Source organism: Arvicanthis niloticus, chromosome 1 (assembly GCF_011762505.2).
Source record: "Arvicanthis niloticus isolate mArvNil1 chromosome 1, mArvNil1.pat.X, whole genome shotgun sequence".
NCBI lineage: Eukaryota > Metazoa > Chordata > Mammalia > Rodentia > Muridae > Arvicanthis > Arvicanthis niloticus.
In genome coordinates this window covers 56,663,200-56,689,467 of record NC_047658.1, presented here as the reverse complement: position 1 = coordinate 56,689,467, position 26,268 = coordinate 56,663,200, and the positions used below count along the sequence as shown (strand labels likewise).

General features: G+C 38.0%; 1 pseudogene; it reads right to left on the bottom strand.

The window, feature by feature from the left end:
* Window positions 1-18,780: 18,780 nt before the first annotated feature.
* On the bottom strand, window positions 18,781-24,018 carry LOC117710745 (olfactory receptor 14C36-like; annotated as a pseudogene).
* Window positions 24,019-26,268: the final 2,250 nt, after the last annotated feature.

The window sequence follows — 26,268 nt, the reverse complement described above, 5'->3', positions numbered from 1 at the left end:
AGGCAAGCTAGGCTTTCCATAAGCAGTCTGCTATCCCAGAAGGACCTCCATTCTCCTGCCACCTCTTCTCAACTTCTATCAGATTTCTGAACCATAGAGGTAAGATTCCCTTCCCCCCACCCATCTTCCTTGCTCTTAGAACCCTCTGGGCCAAGCAGAGCTGCCCTGAGCACCCTGCTAGCTTAGGAAGGCCTCTATTCTGTTACCTTTCTGTCCATCCTCATCAGACCTGAGGCTCCTGTGATATACAGAACTGGAAGTAGGTAACCATACAGCCCAAGGATACCCATCAGAGGCCTGCCACACCAGGACCATTAGGTAGGTTCACTTACCTCCCAAATACCTACTACAACAGGAACACCTAGGGATACAAACAATCCAGATGACTAAAGTCCCTCAGGAGACTGCAATCAACATAACACAGGGCAGTGTGACACCTCCAAAGCAAAGCTACTACACTACAGCAAGTCCTGGATATCCTAACATTACCAAAAACACAAGAAAATGACCTTACATACAATCTTATAAAGGTGATAGATATCTTTAAAGAGCAAATAAAATGAATATCTTAAAGTTATATAGGAAAATACTATTAAATAGGTGAAGGACATAAATAAAACTGTGCAAGATCTAAAAGTGGAAATAGAAGCAATAAGGAAGGAAAACATAAGCTGAGGATGTCCTGGAGGAGAAAAACCTTGGAAAGAGAACAGGAACCAAGAGATTGTAGGAGATGAACAATAGGATCTCCATCATAGAAGATACAATAGAAGAACTGATATATAAGTTAAAGAAAATGTTAAATCTAAAAAATTTCTGAAACAAAACATCCAGGATGTGTGAGATACCAGGAAAACACCTAATCTAAGAATAATAAGAATTGAAGATGGTAAAGAGTCCAGGCTCCAAGGCAGAGAAAATATTCACAACAAAATCATAGAATAAAAATTTTTCAACCTAATGAAAGAGATGCCTATAGAAGCTTAGAGAACACAAATAACACGGGATCAAAAAAGAAAATTCCTCCACCCCATAGTAATCAAAACATATAATCTATAGAACAAAGAAAGAATTTTAAGGGAATAAAGCCTGGTAAGACAAAAAGAGAGAGAACTGCAAGAATTACACCAGACTTTTCAACAGAGACCTTTGGTTCTAGAAGGACCTGGACAGATACCTTCCAACTTTGGGAAAAAAACAAAAAACAAACAAAAAACAAAAAACAAAACCACAGGTGCAAACCTAGATTACTATACCCAGCAAAACTCTCAATCACCATAGATGGAGAAAATAAGATGTTTCAAGATAAATCAAAATTCAAAATATATCTAACCACATAACCAGACCTATGGAAAATTCTAGAAGAGAAAGCACAACACAAGAAGCATAATTACATCTAAGAATATATAAGAAGTAATTAATTCCATACCAGCAAATACAAGGAAAGCCACCCTCCACACACACATACACACTAACATCACCAACATAAAAAATAAATAGAAAATAACAATCACTGGTCATTGATATCTCTCAACATGAATCAATTCAGTATCCTAATAAAAAGACAAAAACTAAGAGAATAGATAGAAAAACAAGATCCATCACTATGCTACATATAAGAAACACACCTCAGCAATAATGATAGACATTACCTCAGAATAAAGGGCTGGAACAAAGTTTTTCAAGCAAACAGAAGAAAGAAGCAAGCCGGAGTAGTTATTCTTTTATCTAATAAAATAGACTTCTAGCCAAAAGTAATCAAAGAGACAGGGAAGAACACTCCATACTAATCAAAAGTAAAATTTACCAAGATGATATCTTAAGTCTGGACATTAATGCCTTAAACACCAGGGCCCCCACATTTATAAAAGAAATATTGCTAAAGCTTAAATTGCACATTGAACCCCACACCTTAGTAGTGGGAGACAATATCCTGCTCTAGCCAATTGACAGGACATCCAGACAAAAACTAAACAGAGAAATAATGAAACTAACAAACTTTATGAATCACACGGAACTAATAGGTATTTATAGAATATTTCATCCAAACACAAAAGAATACACCTTCTCAGCACCTCATAGATCTTTCTCCAAAGCTGACAAGAAAGTCAAAAGCAAGCCTCAATAGATACAAGAAAATTGAAATAACACCTTTTATATTATCATGCTACCATGGACTAAAGCTGTACTTCAAGGACAACAGAAACACTGAAAAGCCTATAAACTCATGAAAATGAAACAACTCTGTACTGAATGATCACTGGGTCAGAAATAATAATTTAAAAAAAAAGAACTTCAGGACTTTCTAGAATTCAACAAAAATAAAGGCATATGATACCCAAATTTGTGAGATACCATGAAAGCAGTACTAAGAGGTATAGTCATAGCACTAAGTACATTCATAAAGAAATTAGAAAGTCCTCATATTAGCAAGTTAAAGGTACACCTGAAAGCTCTACCAAAAAAAAAAAAAAAAAAAAAAAAAAAAAAAAAAACCAAGCAAAACAAAGAGGAGTGTTGTAATAATCAAAATTAAGGCCGAAATCAATCAATTAGAAACATAGAAAACAATAAAAAGAATCAACAATACCAACATCTGGTTTTTTGAGAAAATCAGCAAGATAGATAAACCCTTAGCAAAACTAACCAATAGGCACAGATACAGTATCCAAATAAACAAAATCAGTAGTAAAGGAGGAGACATAACAAATGACACTGAGGAAACTCAAAGCATCATTAACTCTTACTTCAAAAGACTATACTCCATAAAATTGGAAAATCTTAACAAAATGAACAGTTTTCTAGACAGATTCCACTTACAAAACTGAAATCAAGATTAGATAAACTATTTAAGCAACCCCATAACCCCTAAGAAAATAGAAGCAGTCATTATAATTCTAAGCAAAAAAAAAAAAAAAAATGCCTATGAACAGATTATTTTTAGTGCAGAATTCTAACAGAGTTTCAAGGAATAGCTAATACCAATACTCCTCAAACTATTTCACAAAATAGAAAGAGAAAAAAACACTGTCAAACTCAATCTATCATGTCACTGTCATCCTGAATCTTCAGAGAGATTTGCTTTTGAACATTGACATAAAAATACTCAATAAAATACTTGCAAACTGAATCCAGGAACTTATCAAGGACATCATCCACCAAGATCAAGTAGGCTTCATCCCAGGGATGCAGAGATAGATAACTATATGAAAATGCATAGACATAATCCACCATATAAACAAACTGAAAGAAAAAAAATCACTTCATTTTCTCATTAGATGCTGAAAAAATCCTTTGATATAATCAAACCCCCATTCATGTTAAAGATATTAGAGAAATTAAGGATACAGGGCATATATATCAACATTATCAAAGCAATATATAGCAAGCTGATATCCAACATCAAACTAAATGGAGAGAAACTTAAAATATTCCAAGTAAAATCAGGGACAAGGCTGCCACTCTCTGCTTATTTATTCAATGTAGTATGTGAAGTTCTAGTCAGAGCAGTAAGACAACTAAAGGAGATCAAGGTTGTACAAATTAGAACAGAAGAAGTCAAAGTATTCCAATTTGCAGATGATATGATAGTATGTATTTATAAACAACTCCCAAAATTCTACCAGAGAACTCATACAGCTGATAAAAACCTTAAGAAAATGGCTAGATACAAAATAAACTCAAAGAAATCAGTAGCCTTCCTTTATAAAATAATGATAAACAGGTTGAGAAGAAACAACATGCTTTACAATAGTCATGAATAATATAAAATATCTTGGTGTAACTCTCACCTAGCAAGTGAAAGATCTATGTGACAAGATCTTCAAGTCCCTGGAGAAAGAAATTGAAGATATCAGAAGATGGAAAGATCTCCAATGCTCAGATAGGATTAACATAATAAAATGGCAATCTTAAAATAAGCAATCTACAGATTCATTGCAATTTCCAACAAAATTTCAACATTCATTTTTTTTTAGACCTTGAAAGAGCAATTCTCAACTTCATATGGAAAAACAAAAAACCCAGGGGAGCTACAACAATCTGGAACAATGAAAGAACTTTGGGAAGAATCACAATTGTTGACCTCAAGTTGAACTACAGAGCAATAATTATAAAAACTGCATGGTATTGGTACAGAAACAGACATGTTGATGAATGGAATCCAATTGAAGACCCAGAAATAAACCCACATTACTATGAACACTTTATTTTGGATAAAAAATCCAAAACTATATAATGGAAAAATGAAAGCATCTTCAACAAATAGTACTGGACTAACTGAATGTCTACATGTAGAAGAAGGAGGATAGATTCATACTTATCATCCTGCACAAAACTCAAGAATAATTGGATCAAGGACCTCAACATATGTAGTAATAAATATTAAAAAATTCCATTGCGGGCTTTCTTCCCCACCTTAGACAATTCATGTTCCAAGATGAAAGACATACAAATATTATAGCTGGATAGCTGCCTACCCTCCATGCTGTAGAATCTATTTCCCTATTGATAATACTGAATTATTAATTACTCTTTACTATATTCCATCTTTGCTTCTCCCAGGTCCAATTGGCCAGCCGACATGGCCATGTTTTCTTTACTCCTAACCTATTGTGGGTGCTTTCTGTCCCTCCTGAAAGATCTTCTTCTTCCATGGAAGCTCTTCCTTTTTCTTTTCTACCTCCTGATCTCAAGCCTTGGAAACATAAACCCCACCTATCTCTCCTCTGTTCAGCTATTGGCATCTTTATTCACCAATCAGAATTAACTTGGTGGCAGGATCACAGGTGCTATGTGCAGACTCATCCTCAGAGCAAACAGTTTGGGGACAAAATTAATATTAGAATACAATCATTATTAGGCCAACCCAGTACAAACATAGAACCAGATAATCTTAATCTCATAGAAGAGAAAGTGAGAGATACACTTGAACAAATTGGTACAGGACACAATTTCCTGAACAGAACACCAATTACTCAGGCACTAAGACAAACAATTTATAAATTCATAAATGGGACCTCATGAAACTGCAAATATTCTGTAAGGCAAAAGACATTGTCAATAGGACAAAACAGAAGCCTAGAGGTTGGAAAAATATGTTTGCCATTTGATGTTCATACATCGGACAAAGATCTAATATCCAAAATTTACAAAGAACACAAGTTATTAGACACCAACAACACAAATGACTTAATTAAAAATAGAGTAAAGAACTAAATGGTGAATTGTCAACAGAGAAATCTTGAATGGCTGAGAAATACTTAAAGAAATTTTCAAACTTCTTAGTCATCAAGGAAATGCAAATCAAAACAACTCAGGTTCTATCTTATATCCATCAGATGGCTAAGATAAAAAACCTTAAGAGATAGCACATGCTGGCAAAGATGTAGAACGAGTGAAACACTTCTTCATTGCTGGAGGGAGTACAAACTTGTCCAACCATTTTGGAAAACAATTTGGCAGATTCTCAGAAAACTGGGAATAGCTCTACCTCAAGAGCCAGCTATACCACTCCTGGGCATATACCCAAAATACAGTCCAACATTGGCAACAAAGACAGTTGCTCAACTACGTTCATAGCTGCTTTATTTCTAATAACCAGGATCTGAAAATAACCTAGATGCCCCTCAACTGAAGAATGGATAAAGATAATGTGGTACATCTACACAATGGAATACTATTCAGCTTTTAAAAGCAAAGACATCATGAGTTTTGCTGGTAAATGAATGGAACTTGAAAATATCATCCTGAATGAGGTAACCCAGATCCAAAATGACATGCATGCTAAGTACTCACTTACAAGTAGATATTAGCCATGAAATACAGGTACCATGCTACATTCCACAGACTCAAAGAAGCTAAACAAATAGGAAAATCCAAGAAACGAAGGAAGCTTGGATCTCATTTAGAAAGGGGAACAAAATAGTCATAAGAGGCAGATGGAACAAGGGAACTGGGAAGGAGTGTGAATGGAGAACAAAATAGGAAGTTTGAGATCAGGTGTGGGGAAGGACAAGAGAGATGGCTAGATGGCCTTGAACATGAACATGAACATGCAACTGACAGAGGTGAGGAGATGGCAAGCATCTCCAGGATAAAACCAAGACCTGGAATAAGGGAGGAACCCAAAAAAATCAATACAGATGACCTTACCTGTAACTACATTGGGGATATGGAACATTTCAGTGTTTGTGAGCATTATCTTTTATGTCTACATTTTTTTTATTATTTCTGATTTATTTTTGTCTTAGAATTATCACTGCTGTGGTGAAGCACCATGATGAAAGCTTTTTGCGGAGGAAAGAATTTATTTGGCTTATACTTCCAAGTTACTGCTCTTATTGAAAGCATCAGGGCCTGACTCTATAGGCATGAGCTGATGTAAGGCAATGAAGAAGTGCTACTTACTGGCTTGCTTCTCTTTTCTTGCTCAGCCTGCTCTCTTATAGAACCAAGGATCACCAGCCCAGAGAAGCCACCACCCATAACAGTTTAGGCTTTCCCCTTCAATCACTAATTATTAAAATTCCCTACAGGCTGGTCTACAGCCTGATCTTATAGAGGCATTATCTCAATTGAGGTTCCCTCCTCTCAGGTAATTCCAGCTTGTGTCAAATTGATATAAAATAGCCAGCACAACTATTAACTTGATTATTCAGTTTATTCAAGATAATTGGAAGTAGGGATATAATCGCAGGGGAAGCAGATTGGAATCAACCCTGAATCCCCAGTGTGCTCAAATCGTAAAGTCAGATGGAAATGTTCAGATGGCAGTGAATCTTTCTGTCTTTTCTATTGATCAAGTTACTTGCCCCCAGCCAGGGATCTTTTGGGGTAAGGAGTTATGTGGATTTGTGTCTGGTTTTGGTGAGACTAGATACGTTTGGCATTTAATAAACAAAATCAACTAAAATTCAAGTTGACAAGTGTCCTCGGTAATCAGTTTTGAAGTCAGAATTAAACTAATCCATCATTAATAATGCTGAAGTATCTATCTCTCCAGAATAATACTAAATAAGTGTTCTTTATATCAGTAATGAAGGAACATAGTGAGAAAATATGAAAACAAATTAGTCAGCAGTTCTACTGTGGGAAAAGTCCTTGATTTTCACACATGCATCTTCCTTGTGCCTGTTTGAGCATCACTTCTCTTTTCTTAGTAAGATGTCAGTTTCATTACTGGGGTACTTCCTGCTTATTTTCTCCACTGTTCAACATGCTGCTTCTCAGAGTTTTCTCTGTGGGATTTCAAAGATAAATGATTTGGTGTGTTTAACTATACTCTGCTTTGTAATATTGCTTCATTTGTGTTTAATAATTTCCCAATTGCTTCTTAAATCATTCATTTTCTGATGCAGCACTGTACATACAGTTCTCTTTTAGGACTATCAATACATTCCCATGTCTCCAATATTTTTGTTGGAAATTCTCTTGGGTGTCTCCCAAATAATGCTTTCCCATTGTTTTTTGCAACGTGTATTCATGGGTTTTCATGTGTTTATAATTTGAGCAGTCTTTTATCTTCTTGTGGAGTTCCTATTCCCTCAGGGTCCCTCAATCCTTACCCTAAGTCTTTCACAAGACTCTCGAGCTCCATCTATTATTTGGCTCTAGGTCTCTGTATCTATTTCAGTCAAGGTAGAGCCTTTCAGAGGACAGTTATTCTAGGTTCATGCCTTCAAGCATAACAAAGTATCATTAATAATTTCAGAGAATGGTTCTTACCCATGGGATGGATCTCAAGTAGGGCCAGTCATTGGTTGTCCATTGCCTCAGTCTCTTTTCCATTTTGTCTCTGCATATTTTGTAGGCAGGGCAAATTATAGGTCAAAGGTTTTGTGAGTGGGCTGGTTTCCTTATCTCTACACAAGGAGTCCTGCCTGGCTTCAGGAAGTAGCCACTTCAGCCTACGTATCCTCTATTGTTAGGAGTCTTAGCTAGAGTCACTTTCATAAATTTCCTGGAGTTTCCTCCATCCCAGGCCTCTGGCAATTCCCAGCAATGTATCACCTCCCCCTACTCCACCCCACCCATGGAACATTGATTTCAATTCACTCCCTTGCCCTTCTCCCCTGATCTCCCTACACTTGATAACACACCCTTATCATTCTCTCTATCTCCACTCCTACCCAGTTTCCTCCCTCCATCCACCTCAGATGATTATTTTATTTTCCCTTCCAAGTGAGATTTAAACAACATCATCCTCGGGCCCTCCTTGTTATTTAGCTTTTTTTTTTTATTCAGTGAATTATAATGTGGGAATCCTGCACTGTATGTCTAACATCCTTTTATAAGTCGGTACATACCATGCATGTCTTTTGGGTCTGAGTAATGTCACTCAGAACAATATTTTCTAGTTCTATCCATTTTCCTGACACTTTCATGATGTCCTTGTTTTCAATAGCTGAGTAATATTCCATTGTGTAAATGAACCACCTTTTCTTTACCCATTTTTTAGTTGAGGGACACGTAGAGTGTTTTCAGTTGATTGTGTTCTTAAACTGGCCTTTAAATATCTGGTTGTCCCTTATGTTGGCAGGCCTGGTAGACAAGGATGGAATCAGGCCTTTGGAATATAGGTACTGCAGGTTGTCTCAGATGGGTGTGAAAGACCCCTGAGAGGGGAGACCCTCACTCAAGTTTTGGGATATCACAGCCACCCAATAACTCACAAGACACCAGTCTTGATGCAAACAGCAAGAGACTTTATTTCAGGATCAGCAAGCTGAGGTCGAGACTCATAACCTGAGCAAGGATAGAGGCATTTGACCACAAGCCCACGGGGAGAAGGGTATTTAAAAAACACACACACACACACACACACGCACACACACACACACACACACACACACACACACACACACACACACACACACACAAACCAGGGGGTGAGGGGTAATAGCAGTGGAAAGTACCAGCCCATCATTTAGTCAGTCATGTGAGGAACACCCTGTACATGTTTTTCTTAGGAACTTAATCTTGCTCAACCATCTGCTTTGTGGTTAGCCAGGTTCCTGGAACCTAGAGCTCATAAACCAGATGACCTGCATTCTTGGTTCTGCCTTTTTGTAGTCAGCTAAGTTCCTGGAACGTAGCCAGCCTGGCTCCAGTTTTTCTGCTAGGGGTCTTAGGCTGCATTCTATCTGCTAGGGGTCTCAAAAAGTTTCTATTCCTTTCAGGTGCAGGCCATTAGTTTTCAGGTAGACTTGGTTGTCCAAGGTGGCAACAGACCTCTGGGAACTCAGGCACAGCTGGTAGTCTCTGATGGTAGCATGTAGGATTGCATGTAGAGCTGGGATTGCTGTCTCAGGTGAGAGCAGGGTTGCCATGATGCAGGCAGAGCTGGTAGTCCCAGATGGCGTCTGGCCTATGGTTATCTGAGGTGGTAGCAGACCTCCAGTGATGCAGGCATAGCTGTTTGTTGCTGATGACTGCAGGACTCTCAGAGTGCAGGTAGATGTGTGGATCAGAAGATGGAGGGCAAAGGGAATGGGCCAGATCTCACAGGTGCTGTGTTTGCTAGGCTACCCAGTGGGCAGATGGGAATGTCATCTGGTCATTACTGGTGGCAGCAGGCTTCTAGGGATTCAGGAAGATCTGTGTACCTGGGGTCAGAGTGCGGAGGGAGGGGACAGGGCTGAACTGATTGCTGCTGGGTTTTCACAGATGAGCTGACATTTTGTCAGCCAAAGTACATACTTGAAGTTGAAAATGGACCCCAAGACAGAGTTATTAACAGTCTGGCAAGCCAAGGACAGGTAAGATTCTGCACAGAGCCTTACCAATCTAAGACAGAGGTGCATTGCTTTGTATAATGCATATTCCACCACAGGTAAGGAAGGTATTCTTGTCAGAACTACCTAAGACAGGCTCAGTCTTGTTATGAAACAAAAAAAGGGGAGAAGCAAAGACCTTTTGGGGCTGCTTGGCCAGAAACTGATATTGGCCAAGGACAAGAAAATGAGCTGCTTGGAAGGAATCTGACATTGACAAGGAAGTGGGCTTCAGGCAAGAATCTGGTATTAGACTAGAACAAGGAAGTAATTCCAGGAAGGAATTTAAATATTAGGATAGAGCAAAGAAGTAATTTCAGGCAGGAATCTAAATATTAGGTTAGAACAAGGAAGTAGGCTTCAGGCATGAAAATTACTTTGGGCTAGGACAGGGAAGTTGGCTCAGATATTTTGGTTATCCTGATAAGCCCTTAAAAATAATGATCACAGGAGTGTTCAAGGAATTATGTTTATTGTCTTGTTTGTTCTTTGTCTATTTGTATTTATTGTCTTGCTTGTTCCTTGACTATTTGCATCTATTGTATTGCTAGTTCCTCATTCTAGAACTGACCTCAATACTTGCAGGTAATTAAAATGTTATAAAAGCAAAAAGGAAGAGAGATGATAGAATAGGGGGTTTCTTGGTGGGGGTGAGTGGAGAAAGGGGATGACATCTGAAATATAAATAAACAATATTCAATAAAAAAGAAAAGAAATTAAAAAAAAAAAAAAAAGAGTCTCACTTGATGGTCCACAATGGCTGCAGGCCCGTGGCTTTGCATGTAGAGGTGTAACATGGTCTTGAATTTTATGTGTATTGTCATTTTTTTAAATTCACATATGGCTATATTCATTACATAACTTATATATATATATATATATATATATATATATATATATGACCATAATTAATCCATTTTAAACTATTTTTTGTTTGCAGTGTTCATCTTTTCTTTTTCCTTTTCAGTTTTTCCTGCAATTTTTCAAATTTCCTTGTGACATTACACTCACTTGAGTAAATGTCACATTTATTCAGTAAAGTTTGAAGAAAAGAAAGAAATCAAAGAAATAAATCTTGTTCATGAGATGAACAAGAAGAATTCAGAAGAAATGGTTATATCAGAATTGATACTTTGAGTCATTTCCATCTGTAAAGTAAAGAGAATTTAACATACATGTAGAAGCCATTAGGAGTGGATACTATACTGGAAATCACTCCCCTCCCAGATCCTCCTCAACATGCTACCTATCCAATTTCATGCATGCTCTCACTCTCAAGAAATGAAAATAAAACCTAAAATCAAAGCAAAAATTTTTTTAACAAGACAAGAATGTCATATACTGACAAGATGCAGAAAACCTGTGTGAGTTCAAAGCTAAATAAATAAATAACAAAAAACAAACAATTATAGCAACAACAACAACAACAACAACAACAAAGAACAAAAAAACTGAACAGAAAAGGGTCAGTGGATTCAAAGTTCTACCTCTAGCCTAAGAGGCAGTAGCAATTGATACCACCTGGGAAAGGCAAAATGAGTTTTCTTCAATAGGTTATGTCAATCACACTGCAGAACAGGCTCATGGCCTAAGAACAATTGGCTAACAAAAACTCATTGTTTTGTTTTGTTTGTATGTTTGTTTTTAATTCATTTTTTCATGTAAAGTGTTTTTAAGTGGCTATGCCTGACCACTAAGTGTCTGGAAAAAAAAAAAACAAAACAGTAACAAACAAGCAAGCTGGAAAGATCTAATACTAGTAACTTAACAGCATACCTGAAAGCTTTAGAATAAAAAGAAGCAATCACACGCAAAATATCACAAGAAATGATCAAACTTGGGGCTGAAATACAAAATAAAAGCAAAAAGAAAAAGTACTAAGAATCAGGGAAACAAAGTTTTATGGTTTTTTTTTGTTTGTTTTTTTGTTTGAGAAAATTGATAAAAATAGCAAATCTTCATTTAAATTAAGTAAAGGCAGAGAAAAAAATCAAAATTGGCGAAATCATTTATATCTGCATGCTGTAATGCTCTCACAATAATAATAATATACTAAGTTTCTGAAACTGTAAGCACTCACTAATTAAATGCTTTCTATTTTTTAAATAAGATTTCTTGTGGTCATGGTGTCTCTTCCAAGAAAGAAAATACTGAGTAAGATAACTTGTATTTAAGACATTAATAAAAGAAAATGAAGAAGTCAGAAGATGAAAAGATCTTACATGTTCATGTATTGATAGAATTAATATAGTAAAAATGATCATCCTACCAAAAGCAATCTACAGACTCAATAGAATTCCAAACAAAATTTCAACACAACTCTTTACAGAGTTTGAAAGAACAATTTTCAGTTTAATATAGAAACACAGATACAAAACAACACAGAGCCATACAGGATAGTTAAAATAACTGTGAATAATAAAAGAGGTGCTAAAAGTATCACCATTGATGACCTCAATAGAAAAATAAAAGCATGCTACTGGCATTAAACACATTAATCAATAAAATCAAATTGAAAATCTATACATAAATCCATATACCTACTAACACCTGGTTTTTGATAAAGAAGCCAGAAATATGCAGTGGAAAGAAGACATCATGTTCCACAAATGTTGTGGGTTCTGTATCTGGATAGATACATGTAGAAGAGAAATATAAATAGATCCACATTTCCTTGAATAAGACACAAATACAAATGTTTGAAAGACCTAAACATAAACATGAATATATTGAAACCTGATAGAAAGTGAGGAATAACTGGGAATTCACTGGCAAAGTGATCAAGCTAGCTCAGTCAGTCAACATGGTCACAAGGGAGGGAGTGAGGATTAAAGAAAGAAAAGACAATTAGTCACCACTATGACACAACTCCAGCCAGTGCTAAAGTGGGTTTATTTTTTTCCAGTGTGCTTTTACACCATTCTAGGTACCTGCAAAGAATAAGGTCATTTCTTAGAGCAAAGACAACATAATCAAACAAAGCAATATACAAAGTCCCAAAGGCACTGTGTTTAGTTATTAGGATGACCAACCTAAAAGGAATACCATACATTTTCTTCTGTACTTACCTTGAGACTTGCATTAGCCCAAATGTAATTATCTGAGCCATTACTGTCCTCCTAGCCCAGTGTAAATATACTTGACAATATCCTAGATGTGATATCAAAGGCTCTCCACAGCAAATCAAAAGACTTTGTTTCAGAACATGATCCAAAATCAACAATTAATAAATTGTCCCTCATGAAATTAAGAAGCTTCTACTGTTATGCCCAAGTTTTAGAGACCCAAAGACCACTGAGGAGCCAATTGCTACAAAAACATGTGTCTTCATTAAGAGCTCTGGAGAAAGATCTCCTACCATCCCCTTCATAATGGATCAGAGTGAAAGTCCGAAGTCTAGGAGTTCTGAGTTTTTATTGTAGTGACAGCAAACTGGGGTAATTTCCATACAAATCAGCAAGTTAATATTTTTAAAACTGCATTTCTGATGTAATCTGCAGGATCCAAACAGAAAAAGGAACTACCAGACAAATAGGATGCTCCAGTTATCTAGATTCCGCAGAATGGTCCTGCTATTGTAGCCTTACTGGTTGTTGCTAAGGGCAATAGGTTGTCATAGGATGTTTGCTCAGATGGACTTTGTGATTTTTTTTCCCTGGCTATTCGAGTTTAGCTCCTGGTCTCGCAAAAAATAAAATAAAATAAAATAAAATAAAATAAAAATAAAAATAGAGAGTTTCTTCAAAAACGAAGTTGGTTGGGCTTTATACTACATCTTCATTCATTAAAACAAACTGAAAGCATATAGAATGAAAAAAGATTGATCACAACTCCATATCCAGTAGAGGGCTAATATTCAAAATATTTTAAAAACTCAAGAAACTACAACATATCAAAAAGACAAAGTTCTAGCAGAATTCTCAAAAGAGGAAACCAAGTGGCTGAGAAACATTTAAAGAAATGTCTAACTCAGTTAGTTACCAGAAAAATAAAAGTCAAATCTATTTCTGGTAGGTATACAAATGTACAGCCATTATGAAAATCAATGTGATAGTCTCTTAGGAAAATGGGAATCTATCTCAAGATCCACCTCTATCATTCTCTGATATATACCTAAATGTTGCTTCATCTTACTACAGAAACATTGCCGAAGCATACTCATGTTTTTTCTCTTCATAAGAGTCAGAAATTTGAATCCATCTAGTTATGCCTGAAGAATAATTTTGCTTAATTATTGTTGTTAGATAGATATTTAAGGTTGTTTTGTTAGATTATAGATTATCATGTACAAAAGCTATTTGTTTAAAGTATGATGTAAAATTTAAGTTCTATGGCTCTTATAATTGTTTCTATTGTATATAGATTGATGTTAGAGAAAAGACATATTTTTAAACAGAATGTAGAATATGAAGTGGAAATTTATGGATTTCTTTGGAGACTGAATTTTATCATGTGTTTTTTTTCCCAGGAAACTGACTTATGAGAGGATGGTTTGCTGAAGCAGACAGGTAAAAGGATGTTTTGCTAAGAAGAGACACATGTTGTTCTGGAAGCAGCCCCAGAAAAGAGCATGTGATGTTTGAAAAGAGTACCCAACAGACAGTGAACTATGCTTTATGGTATTGGTTTGCCTTGACACTCATTGCTGGTCACTGTTTGCCATGACTTCATAGAGAGAAATGCCACCAAAGAACTTCTGGTCATGTTCTTGCCACTTTTGTAGCCACAGACTGATTGTCAGAGCCTCATAGTTTCTTCAAGATCAAACTGCAGTTGCTGATTCATCAGTGGTGTTTGAAAGTGGATTGAGCTACTGCTGCTGATTCAGGAGAAATAAACTTCTGATATCTTGACAACAAAGATTGGAATTTAGAAAACAAGTCCATATTCCCCTTTGCTCTAGTAACCTTTTGTTTCCACTATTTCTGGCTAGAAGGTAGTTTAAATCATTAAAGAACCCTTATTAAAGTACATTTTGAAAAATCAAAGCCTACAGAACCACTATGCCCAAAGACATACATACACCACACACACATACACAGAGAGAGAGAGAGAGAGAGAGAGAGAGAGAGAGAGAGAGAGAGAGAGAGAGAGAGAGAGAGAATGGCCAAATTATCTAGAAACATAAAGGAGGTACTGAGAATTTCCGAGAATTTAAAAAGTTATTGTGAACCTTTATTTTATTAATGAAAGGAAGATGTAATGTTAAAGAGTTTAAATGCTGGACCCAGAGGGACACTTCATCAGTTAAGAGCACTTGCTTCTCTTGCTGGAGACCTGGTTCAGATCTCAGTGTCCATGTGGAACTGAACAACAGTATCCATGTAATTCCAGGAGCAGAAGACTTTTTGCCTTCTGGCCTCTGAAGGCACTGAAAGTATATGGTACATAACTACACAAACAGGCAAAACATCAATACACATATAGTAAATGTAAAAAAAATAAATCTTTAAAAAATTTCATGTTTGAGTAATGAAATAAACTTCTCCATAAATGTTATTTTAACTTGAAATAGTAAAGGAATATTTAGTATTTTCATTTCTGGAATTATAATGACAGTAATTTAATAAAATCTGTGGTTTCTGCTATAATTGTTTTATAATTTTGTGAATATTATTCATACTGGATACATGAGCACATATAAAGTTTCTAAAAATACAGTAAGATAAACTACTAAGCCCTTAGGCAATGATTAATTGCTATTTCTAAACATAAGATCATTAAATCTAAGGACACAGTTATTTGTCAATTAATAACTAAGCAGACTGAAAAACAAATCAATGGATGAAAAATTCAAAAAATTTCTTCTTATAAATTTTGCACCACACATTCAATTCATAAATAGTACAAATAGCACAGCATTTAACCCTTGTGGTTTTGATATAGTTTTTATTTATTTTACATCTATAATCTTTTCTTTTACATCTATAATCTCCAAAGAACTATTAAAATTGTGTAAATTAATCCACTATTATTCAAATCTCCCTTTTAACTGATTAACTAAAAGCCAATGGTTACTTATTTGTGAAGATGTATTGGGAAATTGTCTCTTTTTTCTTGTTTTATGATTTCAAAGCTTTCATAAATATTTATAAATCTGTAGAATGCTAACATATAAAAAGAAAATATGGGATATTAGTCAATCACTAAAAATGATTCTTAACAGTGGGATTGGGAGTGTCCCTGACTCTTTTGCCTGCTTGTGGTATCTTTTCCTTCTTTTAGGTTGCCTCATCCAGCCTTGATATGAGGTTTTATGCATTGTTTTATTGCATTATGTTATGGCAACTTCAATTAATATCTCTGCGAGAACTGCTCTTTTCTGAAGAGAAATATGGTAGCAGTTGATCTGGGAGAGAGGGTATGCAGTAGGAATTAGGGATAAGGGAAGGATGTAGTTGAAATGTATGAAAGAAGAATAAAGAAGTAAAATTTTAAAATGAAATAATGAAGTGATATCTGTAAATGCATGGAACTAGAAAAATAATCATCCTGAGTTGAGAAGCTGAGATCAAAAAAGACTAATCTGGTATATATTCACTTATATGTGAATGTTAGCTTAAATTAGTAAGCAATAACCAGGGTACAATCCATAGAACCACACAAGTTAGGTATAGTGTAAGGGAGTAGGTAGGACAGACAGACAAAATTAGAAAAATGAAACAGAACAAATAGTTAAGCATGGATTGGGAAAATGGAATGGAAGGAATAAGTGGGGTAATGGAGTGAGGGATTATGGGGAGACACAGCTAAAGATTAGGGCCAGTAGATTATCCTTAAAATATATATACATAAAGAGACAATCTAAAAGAAATCACCAAATAATGGGGAGACAAAGTCCCACCTGGCCACTGGCTGTCATCAAATTATGCATCCAGAACCAGGATTGGGTTATGACAAAGTGAATCTTTGGCCAACAGAGTCCCATGAAAACCCCTAAAACCATCAAGGCTATTGCTAAGACAATAAGTTGCTGTCCAAAAACTGACAACAAAATCTAATTGCTGAAGAAAAACATACAGTACATTTCATTGAACATGAAGAAGTTAAGCTGGATATGACATTGGCCAAGGACTAGGAAGTAGGCTTCAGGCAGGAATCTGACATTAGGCTAGAACAAAGAAGTAATTTCAAGCAGGAATCTAAATATTAGGCAAGAACAAGGAAGTAGGCTTCAGACATGGAAATGACTTTGGCCTAGGACAGGGAAGCCAGCTCAGATATTTTGGTCATCCTGATAAGCCCTTAGAAACAGTGATCACGGGAGTGTTCACAGAATTGTGCTTAATACCTTGCTTATTCGTTGACTATTTTTCTTTATTGTCTTGCTCGTTCCTTGACTATTTGCATCTATTGCATTGCTAGACCCTCATCCTAGATCTGACCTTAATACATGCATGTAATTAAAATGGTATAAAAGCAAAAATGGGGAGGGGGGATGGGATAGGGAGTTCTAGAGTGGGGAAATGTAGAAAGGGGATGACATCTATATTGTAAATAAATAAAATATCCAATAAAATAAGAAAGAAAAAATGTTAAGCTGGCACCTTCTAAGTGCCATAACTCCTACATTGTAGTGTATTTGTTACAGAAAAGTACCTTCCATCTCAGCAAAGCAGAAATGTAAACACCAATCTAGCCACAAATACTTTAATATAAAATGATGTGCCAGCTGCAATATTTACTAAGGTTATGGCAACACAAACTTTAAAAGAGTAACCAACCAATGTCTGATTTGACTTAAGGCCATCTCCATGAGATGGACCCCATACTCCCCATTGTGTGGCTAACCAAGAACCCAAAAATAGATAGCTCCAGAACCTAGGATAAAAGCAGACAATACTGCTCTAATTTTTAATTAAATTAAGTTTTAAAAACTTAATAATAAAATGACTCCTTATGACCAGCTGCTATATTTATAGATCTGTGCTTTGCTCAGTTACCACCAGAAACTTCTTCCTGGAACATATGGGAGCAAATACAGAAACCTACAGCCAGATATTATGGAAAAAATGAGAGAGCATAGAACTATCATACTAAATAGCACATCTCCATCAAATCTTTTCCTCTGGGATCAGGAAGTCCTGTGCGAGAGGAAGAAAAAATAGTATAAGTGCAAGAGATGATGAAAGACACAAATAAGATGGTTTCTTCTATATCAACATAATCTATGCATGTAGATTCACAGAGATGAGTTAGCATGCATGAGTCTATATAGTTCTCACCATAAAGGATACTAGACGTGAAATGAGAAGTGGGCACATGCATTTATTTCTAATTTACAAACAATATCTAATTGATAATCACTTTCAAGCATAAATTTAGTTTCCTCCAAGGGAGTGTGACTGGATAAATAAATTATTCTTGAAGGATTCAAGCCCATCAGTAGATGGTCAACAGAAAACAAACTTAGTGTGTGTGTGTGTGTGTGTGTGTGTGTGTGTGTATTTCTCTGTCTTAGCACTTTATAAGTCATATATATATATGACTTATATATGACTTATATATGATATGTATACATATATATATATATCTATGTATATACATAGATACATATACCACATGTACGCCACAGCCAGAAACACCAGCCCTGCCACTCATGAGATGACAGTGTGGGAGATGGGTCTGCCAGTCTTCCATGCTGTCTCCATAAGGTTGGGCTGAGCCTAGACCATCCACGTGGGCTCGGTACAAAAATGAGACTCTAATGATTAAATATTAATTAAAGGCTTTATATATATAATAATGCTCAATAACAATATGCCCATACAAAGAGAGTTGTTTCCCAATTAGCTTACCTAAATAAATGTTGTTACACACAACTGCTCTCCATACCTGCATGGCTCTCCATCGCTCCTACATCTCTGCTCTCCCTAGCTCCTCTTCTTCCTTTTCCTCTCCTTACTCCTCCCACCCTAGGTCCTCCTACAGGAAGTGGTAGTAGTGTTGGTGTGTGTTTGTGTTTGTGTGTGTGTGTGCCTGTGTGTTTGTGCATAAATATTTCTTTTTATTTTGTCAGTTTTCTTTCTCTAGAAAACTCTGACAAATACTCATTCCTTTTATATTCAAATATGAAAGAAACTCTTAATATTACTTTTTTCACAGTCTCTTTTATCTGTCTGTTTCTAAGACTATAGATGACAGGATTTAAGAATGGTGGAGCAATAGTATAAGACACAGAGTCATCTTCTTAACTACTTCTAATGTTACTACTGGAGGTCTTAGATACACATAGATAGCAGAACTAAGAAACACAGACACCACAATAATGTGAGGGACACAGGTAGAAAAGGCTTTCCCCCTCTCTCCTTTGACAGGAACCTTCAACACATTTGATAATATTAGAACATATGATACAGCAATGAAAGTAAAGCAGCTACAACCAATGACAATGGCAGAGATAAGCATTAAGATTTTGTTGTTAAAGGTATCTGAACATGAAAGATTCAACAAAGAGGGGATATCACAGAAGGACTGAGGAACCACATTAGAGTGACAGAAAGAAAACTGAAATGTTTTGAAAGTGTGAACACTTGCGATGACAAGAGAGATATGCAGGGAAGCCAGTGTCATCTGAACACAGAATTGGTGGTTCATGATTACAGGGTAGAGGAGAGGCTTGCAAATGGCCACATAATGGTCCTGGGCCATGATGGTGAGAAAAATCATCTCTACGAATGCATAAAAGAAGACAAAAAAGATTTGTGGCTGTACACCAGCCACAGAAATGTTCCTGTGCCATTTAAGCCTGGAACAGGCTCACTCCACCCTCAGTATCACAAGACCCTGCCCACTCCCTGCTCTCCCTTCATCAGAAGCCTGAAAAATCCCTATCTGATTTTATTCTCAGAACTAAAATGAGCTTAGAAAGAAAAATCTTCAACCCCACAGCTAGAGACCTTCTTCTTAAAAACATTGTTTGGGAAGGCATGACTTCTGAGTCTAGGCTAGCTTGCCAGGGTCTCCGGGAATAGCATCACAGTAGGAGGATTGTAGCAACCCGAAAAATAGGAACCACATCATACCAGGTTGCATCCGTAGCTCAGGCATTTGTGGCAGTGGTAAAAACAGAAGGAATCTGCTTCAAATGTGGAGAGGCAGGACATTGGAAGGACGAATGCCCACTAAACTCCCCTTCTATAACAGATTCCAATCCTCCTAAGGTCCCCTGTCCCAGCTGCAGAAAGGGTTTCCACTGGTGGAGACACTGTACCACTTGATATGATAAAGATGGTAAATGACTAGAGCCTTTAAACTTCAAACGGGGCAACCCTCAGCCCCAACAGTAAGAGGGAAAACTACTCCTGTAGAAGCCTTATGGGTGTCCAGCATCTCAGAAGGCTCCCACCCAAAGTTACCCATTAAAATAGATGATAAACCATTCAAGTGACTTATTGACACTGGAGCAGACCAGACGATTCTAAGACAGCAAGAGGTCCCACAGAACTGGCAGTTGACCCCTGGGCCCCAGCTCCTAGGCATAGGGGCTACTTCTCAGACACTCATCACCAAACAGACCTATATGTGGGAAGACCCAGATGGGACTACAGGCCTCATACACCCCCTGGTGACTCAAGTAGCCACCAGTCTTTTAGGGAGAGATATCTTACAAGCCTTACATGTGGTTCTTACCACGCAGCCAGAAAGAGACCACATTAAGATAGAGAATATTACTTATGAAGAAAATAGTACCCAAGGAGACCCAAATAACCCCCCTCAAAGTCACCCCCAATTCTAGGGGCCACTGTTAAATTTAGTACTTCCTGCCTTGATTGGCTCTCTGACAAAGCCATCTGGGTCTCACAGTGGCCTCTATCAAGGGAATAGCTTAGAGCCCTCAGAGAACTTGTAGAGGAGCAGCTGTCTCTACAACACGTCCCACAGTCCATGGACTACCCCTATGTTTGCTATAAAAAAGAGCTCAGGGGGGTGGAGACTGTTGCAAGATTTGAGGTCAATTAACAAAACCATGCGAATCTGGGGGTCCCTGCAAAGAGGGCTACCCCACATCTCAGCCATTCCTGCCAATGTTCCTCTATTAGCAATAGACATAAAAGATTGCTTTTTTTCCATCCCTCTCCACCCCAGTGACTGTGAACACTTTGAATTCTCAGTGCCCCCTATTAACTACTCTTGCCCAGCCTCATGATATGAATGGACTGTTCTTCACCAAGGAATAGCTAACAGTCCTACTATTTGTCAGGAGGCTGTAGCCACTGCATTAAAACCCTATTTAGACAAAGGACTCAACATCTATCATTACATGGATGACATCTTGGTCTGGGGAGATGCTTCTACCTCCCCTTCCTGACTTAAGGACCAACTAATACCTTCCCTATCTGCCCTAGGATTCAAAATGGCCCCTCAAAAAATCCAACTTATCCTCCCCATTGCATTTCTAGGAACAGAGATCTCCCTTACTTCAATATGCCCCCTCAAACCCACCCTTTCCTTCCCTCAAAAATTAACTCTTGCCTACCTCCAGAGTTTTTTGGGCAATCTCGATTGGCTTCGACCCTGGCTCCACCTTCCCACAAGTACCCTGCAACCTCTCTTTAACCTTCCGAAAGGAGATAAAAGTCCCTCCTCCCCAAGAACATTGTCCCCAGAAGCAGTCCAAGCCCTAAATTCTGTCAATTCAACCCAAAAAGATACGGCTCTTGCTAGGTATGACCCAACCATACCTGTACATCTCCTTATCTTTAACTCCTCCCCTACGTTTGTAGGAACCCTTTACCAACCTCAGGGGGGTACTAGAATGGCTCCATACCCCAATGGGTGGTGCTCCCCGAATTTTAAATGAAGTAGATGCATTTGCCAACATGATTAAAAATGGCAGGGATAGAGCCCTACAAACCCTAGGAAAAGAACCTGATGTTCTTGTCACCCCCTTCTCCCTCTCCGATGTTCAGTGGCTAATCAAAAATCATTCCCACTTTGCTATCACCTTAATAGGGTTCCCAGGACAAATTGACAACCATTATCCTGACGAAAAATGGGCCTCTGCCCTCCCTCTGTTGCAATGGCTACCCCCCAAACTATTCTTAAGAGAGCCCATAGCAGGAGCCCCCTCAATATTTACCAATGGGGGTAAAAGGGAAGCTGCAGCAGTAATATACTACTTTCCTGAAGATGAACCCCCTATTCTCCGATTCAAAGAACTCTCCCACCACTCCCCCTAATATAAAGAACTATATGCTATTTACCTAGCTCTGAAAAGTCAAAGGCCCCCTTAACCTCTTTTCAGACAGTGTATATGCTATCAATTTGCTTCCCTGGTTGTCAAGATCATTTATCAAACTAGATGACAACCCACTCTCCCCTCTACTCATACAGGTCTCTGTCCTCCTACAGGAGAGAGCCTCCCCCATCTATATCCAACACATCCGATCCCACAGTCCCCTGCCAGGTCCTATATCTGAGGGAAATGCACTTGCTGACCAAACTGCTCAACAGGGACATTTGTAGCCTCCACTGAGCAAGCAGACCAATTTCATTCATTCACGAACACAAATCTAAAGGGGCTTCATGCTCGCTTCCCCTACATTCCCCTTGCTCAGCTCCAAAGGATAATAAAAACATGTGCCTCTTGTACATCCCTCATTACCACCCCAGCTTTACAAACCATGGGCACCAATCCCCGAGGCCTCAAATCCAATGCCTTATGGCAAATTGATGTCAACCACATTCCCCAATTCGGTAGACAAAAATATGTTTTTGTCACCATAGACTCTTACTCACATTTCGTATGGGCTACAGCCCAGACAGGAGAAAACTCAAAAAGTCTGATCTACCATATGCTCTCTACCTTTGCCATCATGGGCATTCCTCAACAGATAAAAACTGATAATGGCTCTGCCTTCACTAGCTCTCAATTTAAAACCTTCTGCACATGCTGGGAAATTGCCCATCATACGGGAATTCCCCACAACCCCCAGGGCCAAGGAATAATAGAGAGAACACATCAGACCCTGAAGGCCCAACTACTGTAACAACAAGCCACCACTTATCCCCCTAATGTACAATTAATGATGGTCCTGACTACCCTAAACATATTTAACATCTACAAAACCTTCAAACACCCTCATATTTCCCTCCATTGGCACACACCAAAATTAGCTCCCCCTATCCTAGTATGGTGGTGAGATCCTTTGGATGGAATTTGGAAGGGACCAGACCTTCAGATGGTGGAGCCAATTAAACATTCCTCCCCAGCACCTCCCCCCTCTTCCCAGCACATCCAGATCCATCCACCATCTGCCATACCAATAAATTGGTTTTGGAAACCCAAGAACTTCCTCGTATGTTGGGGGCTGTGCCGTGAGGAGCCATGAAGAGGCCTTTACTGAGCAGCTGGGCCTAACTTCCAGCTGGAGGAACGCAGGGCCTTCCCAGCCGACTACACACAGCTACAGTTCCCCAGCCATTTTTTTTCCTACAGCCCTTTAATTGGGAATCTTCACTCTTACCTATACCTATTATCCTTACATTTGGTCTTTTCATTCTGTCCTGAATTTCCTGGATGTTTTGGGTTAGGAGTATTTTTGCATTTTGCATTTTCTTTGTCAATGAATCAATGTTTTCTATGGTTTTCTCCATCTGATAGTTTTTCCTCTATCTCTTGTATTCTGTTGGTGATGCGTGCATCTATGACTGCTGATTTCTTTCCTCGGTTTTCTATCTACAGGGTTGTCTCCCTTTGTGATTTCTTTATTGTTTCTCTTTCTACTTTTAGATCATGGATGCTTTTGTTCAATTCCTTCACCTGTTTGGTTGTGTTTTCATGTAATTCTTTAAGGGATTTTTGTTTCTTCTTTAAGGGCTTCTACCTGTTTACCTGTGTTCTCCTGTATTTCTTTAAGGGGGTTACATATGTCCTTGTTAAAGTCTTCTATCATCATCATGAGATGTGATTTTAAATGTGAATATTTTGTATTAGGTATGTTGTGTTATCCAGGGCTTGCTGTAGTAGTAAAACTGGGTTGTAATGATGTCAAGTAGAATTGGTTTCTCTTGCTTATGTTCTTGCACTTGCCTCTCATTATCTGGTGTTAGTTGGTCTTTCTGTCTCTAACTGGAGCTGGTCCTTCCTATGGGCCTGTGAGCCTGTGATCTTTGCTGTGTCAGTACTCCTGGGAGACCAGCTTTTTCCGGGCTGTATTGGAGCGCAGAGAGCTGTGTGACAACCTTACCTCCTGGGTGCAAATGGAGACCAGAACGATCCTGTCCCCTGCTGCTCTGCCATTCCTGTGCCCTGTGCAGTCCTGTTGGTTCCCTCTTTGGACAGTTATTGGAGCAAAAGTGGTGGTCTCACCTGTGAGCTTAGGAGTGGCAGCACTCCTGTAATACCAGCTCTCTTCAGGTGGGATTTGGATTTGAAGAGCTGTGGGTTAGACTTAGCTCTGGGGCTCAGATGAAGAATGAAAGCTTGATCGTTAATCTTATATTCAACATGATGACATTTTGAATCACCTAAGAGACAAACCTTTGGTTGTGAGGTTCTTTATAGAAATGTCTAGCCCAATTGACAGCACACACAAACGTAGTGCATATGGCATCAGGACATGACCCAGAGACTGGATGGAATAAAAGGTGACTATGATAGGATCTCCCACATTCTTCTCTCTGCTGCCTGACAATAGGCTATGCTAGGGGGAAACTCCATTCTCCCTCCTTCCACCCCGGACCTCTGTGCCTACCTGTGGCAGACCTGTGGATCCTGAACCATGCAGGTAAGCATTCTTCCCTGACCCATCTTCCCTGCTTGCTGAATCCTCTGGAGCAATCCAAACAGTCCTGAGCAGCCTGCTAATCCTGGGGAGTTCTTTCACTCCAGCTCTCCTCCCACCTTTATAAGCCTTGGGGATTCTGAAACATACAGTTAAGCATACCTTCCCCCACATCTTCCCTGCTTGCTGAGTCATCTACCCACTCCAATGTGCCCTAAGCAACCTGTTATCCCTGGTGATCTCCATACGGCCACCACTTCTCTGCCCACCATCATCAGAACTACAGCTATTAAAATAAACAGACTTGCAAATGCTGAACCATACAGGCCAAGGATACCCATCAGAAGCCTGCCACACCAGAACCATTGAGGTTAACCCCCATCCCAATACCTACTATAACAAGAACATTCAGGGACCAAACCTATCCAGATGGCTACCGGCCCCTGAAAGAGCACAATCAACAAAACCTAGGGCAATATGACACTTTTAGAGCACAGCTACCTTACAACAGCAAGCCCTAGATATCCTAACACAACCTAAACATAAGAAAATGGCCTTAAATCCAATATCCTAAAGATGATAAGGGCCTTTAAAGAGGAAGTGAAGAAATCACTTAATGAAATACAGGAAAGTACAAACAGGTAGAGGTCATTGAAGAGAAAACAAATATACCCCTTAAAGATATACAGGAAGATACAATCAATCAGAAAGGCTTGGACATATATCTTACAACCTCTAAAAACCACAGATGCCAACATAGACTACTTTATCCACCAAACTTCTCAATAACCGTAGATGGAAAAACCAAGACATCTCAAGACAAATCAAATAAAAACAATATCTATCATAAATCCCACTAACAAAAAATACTTGCAGGAAAATTCCAACCCAACAAGGATAACTACATCCAAGAAAACACAAGAAATATGAAAATCCATACCAGCAAAACTAAGGGAAGCACATGCGCTCACACACACACACACATATACACACACTATTAATAGAATAAAAAATCAAAATAACAGGAAATAACAATCACTGGTTTTTAATATCTCTCAACATCAATGGACTCATTTCCCCAATAAAAAGACACAGGCTAACAGAATGGATGAGGAAACCGGATCTATCATTCTGCTACATATAAGAGATGTACGTCAGTAATAAATATAGACATTACTTTAAAATAAAGAGCTAGAAAAATGTTTTCTAATCAAAGAGATCCAAAGAAAGCTGGAGTAGACATTCTAATACCTAATAAAATAAACTTGCAACCAATTAATCAAAAGACACAGGAAAGTACACTTCATACTCAACAAAGGAAACATCTGCCAAGATGATATCTGAATTTTGAACATCTATGCCCCAAACACAAAGACACCCACATTTGTAAAAGAAACATTGCAAAAGCTTAAATAGCACATTGAAACTCACACATTAACAGTGGAAATGTTAAACACCCCACTCTCACTAATTGTCAAGTCATCCAAACAAAAACTAAACAGAGATAAAACCAAAGTAACAGATGTTCTGAATTAACTGGACCAAACAGACACCTATAAAATATTTCATCCAAACACAAAAGAACATACCTTCTTCTCAGCATCTCCTGGATTCTCCTACAAAATTGACCATATTGTCAGTCACAAAGCCACCTTCAACAGATACAAGACATTGAAATAGTACCTTGTATCTTATTAGACCACCATGGATTAAAGTGTCCACAAAAATAGAAAGACCAGAAATCCTACACATTCATTGAAATTGAG